Consider the following 5,460-nt stretch of genomic DNA (forward strand, 5'->3'; position numbering starts at 1 on the left):
TTTCCATTAACTGTACATAATGTTGTCACAGTCTAAAATTAAAATTCCTTTTTAGTAGATTGAAGCCTTTCCGGGTATATTAAACCTGTAACCGCGCAATAACTTATAGGTATGTTGTTTTCTCTACTCAAATATATAATTCGATGATTAATCCATTAATGAGAATATCACATGATTACTTTATGTTTAATATAAATATTTTCCATATAGTGTGTATTCGATGCTATAAATTATCACCCTAACGAAAGTGTATTTGATAGGATACACATTCTTACTATTTAATCGCAGTCTTTGCAAAAGATACATTTGCATAATATTGTGTTCAAGCAATCGTTGCTAGATATTAAAACATATACAAATTTGTGTCTGCCTTCTACTGTTTTTAAAATTCGCTTTATTATAAAATTTACTTTTATTAACACAGTTCCCAATATTCTCAGGTCTTGCCTCTGGTCCTCGGTTCAGATGTCTTTTTTCACACATCTGCTCCTTTGCTAATTTTTTTCCAGTATGTTGTCAACTAGAGCGTCATTAAATGAAAACATGTTTTCCATACAGTTGCATGCTCTTAAGGTACCTTGGAAGTATAATCATGCCCAATATTTTACAGAGTTCTACCCTCGTGACTTTTTCCTTTTTTTTAGTTAAGTAATATGTAAAGAGTAGATAGAAGTTTAAGAAACCTGTTAGGACTGAGGATCGTAGAAAGAAATGGTACAATGAGGTAATGAGAAAAGATGAGGTGCGTTTGAAATTCTCTGAGCCTCTAGACATTGCGATAGCGAGTACCACAGAATGCATTTCAGTCGAAACCAATGGGCGTCTCTAAGAAAGAAAATTACAAAATTTTTACATGCAAATAAACGGGAAGTAACTGTGAGGACACCTTGGGTATCAGAAAAAACATGCAATTGATTGGCGAAGTAAGGTAGTACAAAAATCCTCAGAATAGAAGTATAGTGATGTGTCACAAGGTAACTATGAATAAATCTAACTGTGAAAAAATCTTGGGGACCAGCAAAACAACGCAATTGATTGACGCAGAAAGGTGGTACAAAAATCCTCAGAACAGATATATAGCGATGTATCACATGTTGTTGTTGTGGTCTTCAGTCCTGAGACTGGTTTTATGCAGCTCTCCATGCTACTCTATCCTGTGCAAGCTTCTTCATCTCCCAGTACCTACTGCAACCTACATCTGCTTAGTGTATTCATCTCTTGGTCTCCCTCTACGATTTTTACCCTCCACGGTGCCCTCCAATACTAAATTGGTGATCCCTTGATGCCTCAGAACATGCCCTACCAACCGATCACTTCTTCTAGTCAATTATGTATCACATATGAATGTATCATATATGAATAAATAATCAGGAAGTTTAAGGCAGCAAAGACTAAATGGTTGCACGAAAACGTGAAGAAACAAAAAAAGAAATGGATGTATGGAGGAGTAATTTAACACACAGTCAAAACAATCTTCGGTGAAATGAAGAAGGATGTTGTAAACATTAAAGTCCAGGCAGAACAGCGCTGTTAAATGTAAAGGAGAGCTGATAGGTAGACAGAATACATTGAAGGACTAGGGGAAGGAGGAACTGTCTGATGACTTGATACAAGCATAAATGGTGGTCGACATGAAAGACATATCGGATCCAGTGTTACAGTCGGAATATCACAGAACTTTGGAAAACTTGCGAAAGAGCCTGGCATATATAACATTCCTATGAAATTTGTGAAACCATTGGGGAAGTGTCAGAAAAATTACTATTTAAGTTGTTGTGTACAACCGATGAGTCTGGAGACATATTATCAGACTTTCTGAAAAATATCATCCCCAAATTCCGAAGATGTCATGGGCGGTTAAGTGCGACAATTATCGCACGATCGACTTAGCATCTCATACATCCTTATTGCTGACGAGAAATATAGAGAAGAATGAAAAGAGAATTGGAGATTTTTTAAGTGACGATCGGTTTGGCCTTAGGAAAGATAAAGCCACCAGACACGTTGTTCTGACGTTGCGCCTTGTAACGGAAGCAAGACTTTAAAAAATCAAGATGCCTTCGTAGGCTCTGTCGACCGTCACAGCTTTCTATCACGTAAAATGCTGAAGGATGTTCGAAAATCTCCGATAAAATTTTGTACGTTATACTGAAATAAGGTAATGTTGTGTGTTTAAGAACTAAGAGAGAACAATAAGAATGGAAGAACAAAGTGCTAGGATTAAAAAGGATGTACGAGTAAGACATGGATGTAGTCTTTCACCCTTACTGTTCAACCTATACATCAAAGAAGCAATCACGGAAATGAAATGTAGTTTCAGGAGTGGGGTTAAATTGTGCGTGAATGAATATCAACTATAAGATTTGCTGTTGATATTAGTATCCTCAGTGAAAGCGAGGACGAAATATTGGTCATAATGGAGTGAATAGTTTACTGAGCATACAATATTGGTTGAGAATAAACGAAGGAAGACGACAGTAAAGCCGAGCAGCAGATATGGGATATTCGAATAACCTAACATTAAAATTGGGGACCTCGAATCAGATGAAGCTGAGAAATTCTGCTACCTTGGAAGCAAAAACAGCGTATGACGGATCAGCCAATGAGGACATTAAAAGCAAATAAAATGGGCAAGAGAGTCAATCATCCACAAAAGAAGTCAACTAGTATTAATAATTTCTGAGAAGGTTCTTTTGGAGTTCAGCGTTGTACAACAGTGAATCACTCAGTGTGAGGAAACCGGAAAAGATGAGACTCGAATCGTTTGTAATGTTGTGCTATAGAAACTGTTGAAAATTATGTGAACTGTTAAAATAATAAATGAGGACATTCTCTGCAAAATCGGAGAGCAAATAAATACTTAAGAATCACTAGCAAGTAAAAGGGGCAATACGACATGACATGTGTTAAGACTTCAGGAGTAACCCTTCGCACTATAGGGAGCTATAGAGGGTAAAAGCTGTAGGGGAAGACAGACTGGAATATATCCAAAAAAGAATTGAGGACTAGGCTTTAAGTGCTTTTCTGAGACGGAAAGTTTGGTCACAGGCAAAGAAGTCGTGGCGGGCATCACCAATCCTCTCAAAATACTGATGACCAAACAAGAAAAAAAATGAGTTGGTAGTATATGTGTTCGGTAAGATGCTTTTAACCTTCGTATTCCCGAAGTAAATGCTTCAGGGTAAAGCCTATTCGAATAGTGAATGTCGAATTGCTGATGATGTCGAATTTCTGATGATGATGGTTAAATAAACGCAGTAAACCATACCATTTTGAAAGCAGGAAACGAAAAGAAACGTGTTCATCATGTGAGTCAGCACATGTGGAACACAGTCATACACGTACAAATGAAGTGATACACATAGTGTAAGACAATACCGCCCATTTCTACAGTTGTAATCAGCAATGGCGGAATGTTGGTTATCGACTAAGCATAAAGTAAAAAAAGAGTAGTAAAGCATAGTGCTTTAGTGCGGTGTGGTATTTAAAAAACAGTTTAAATTATTAGATCATCCAACAGGGTAACTGTGCAATAAAAGTTCCGTGCGAATTCTACTGTAAACGGATATTAAAAAGTTTCCGTCTGGCGACGCTGCTGCAGCGTATATGCAATGTAGTGCGACTACGATGCAGGTATACGAGCGCTAACTTGTAGGAAAGGGATTAGTGTGGCATCCATGTCTTTCTGACGTGCGTGTGATAAACGCGGAAACGTGAACTATATCGACTTTACTACTAAATGCGTTCAAACAGAACCAGAGTGCTGTTTATACTTTTTTTGGCTGCAGAAGGACAAACATTGTGGACATCCATCGAAGAAAAAACTGTATATGGGCAACATGTCTGTCATTGAGATGAAACGTCCGGGAAAAACTGCGACAACTGGTGCTGAGGCTACATTATAACGCACGTCCGTATATTGCAAATATTGCAACGCTGAGGTTACGCCAACTCAAATGGGAGACATTTGAGCATCCGCTCTATAATCCTGTTCTCTGCCCATGCGATGATCACGCCTTTCGTCCCTTGAAGGATCGACGGTTCCTGTCGGACGAGGATGTGCAGCAGGCAGCTGCGGACTTCTTCACGCAGCAGGACCCTGTATTTTGGAAATTGGAAATTTGAGGTAAGTTCTATGGGACTAAACTGCTGATGCCATCGGTCCCTAGCCTTACACACTCAAACTAACTTAAGCTAAGGACAACACACCCACACCAATGCCCGAGGGAGGACTCGAACCTCCGACAGGAGGGAGCCGTGCAAACGGTAGGAAGACGCCGAAGACCAGGCGGCTACCCCGCGCGGCCACTGTGTTTTACCAAACTGGTATCTTCAACGTGTTGAGTCGGTGGGATGATCGCCACAGTCATCATGACGATTTTGCCTGACTGATATAGCGGTTAAGGGCAATGTGACCGTAGAACTGAAACTTTTTGATCGCCCCTAATACAATGTGACACTTGAGCTTTCCCCAGCGTAGTGAATGTTGAAATAAATTATTGAGTAGCAGCCAAGAAACGTCTTGACAAACGCTGTATTCGACAGGTGAACGGAACACCCTGTCATTTTTTGGCACGAATGAATCGGAAGGTCTGATTGCATGGCGACTTCAACTCTCGGTCGCGGGACAGTGTCAATTAAGAACCAAAAATCGGCTTATTCAGAAATAAAACACACACATGAACAACAAGCGCCGCCAGACAACGAAAATGATCTAGTCAGACGTTCTCCACGGACAAATATTATTGAACACTGAACGACCAAGTAGCGCTAATTGTCTCTGTTGTTTCACCAGGCTGAAAGTAAGATTAAAAGCAGAATCTAAGTGGAAACCGCGGTCTCCGTTTATAACATCGCTTATTAGTTCAATTTCAACAGCTTCCCTAATAAAAACATCTCAGTAACTATAGCAAGTGTACGCCGGAATCTCCATGTTCTGTAATCGCAGACTTACTCTACTGTTGCAAGCACGTGTGATGTTTATGTTCAATAGTCAGAACCTCCACAGTCCTGAGGGTCTCCCCGGTGTAAGTCTTGCCACAAATGAAGGGGATACGGCATACAGTCTCCTTACGCAGCCCGAGATCAGCCTCCACAGATCCCAAAAGAACTATAACGTTAAATGGTGCTAAAAAACATTTCACATGCTGCTTCCTCAAAATACGTCAGTCAGTAATCAGATACAGCAGCAAAAAAAAAAAAAAAAAAAAAAAACTGAAGAGGAAATTGGCAAATGAATTAAATAAAGGTACAAGAAACAGAACTTCAAGGTTTGCCACTAATGACATTCTTTCCGAGACAGCAAGGAGATTAGTAGTTGGAAAGTCAGGTGATGCTGAGTGAATAACATTAATCAAGAAGTGGTTGGAAATGAAGACAAGTGTTGTTGATGAGGTAGGGGGTAGGACAGAGAGGTTTATTGCAGACGTACTGGGAGAATAGAAGACTAGATTTTGATGT

The sequence above is a fragment of the Schistocerca serialis genome, chromosome 7, assembly GCF_023864345.2.
Source record: "Schistocerca serialis cubense isolate TAMUIC-IGC-003099 chromosome 7, iqSchSeri2.2, whole genome shotgun sequence".
NCBI lineage: Eukaryota > Metazoa > Arthropoda > Insecta > Orthoptera > Acrididae > Schistocerca > Schistocerca serialis.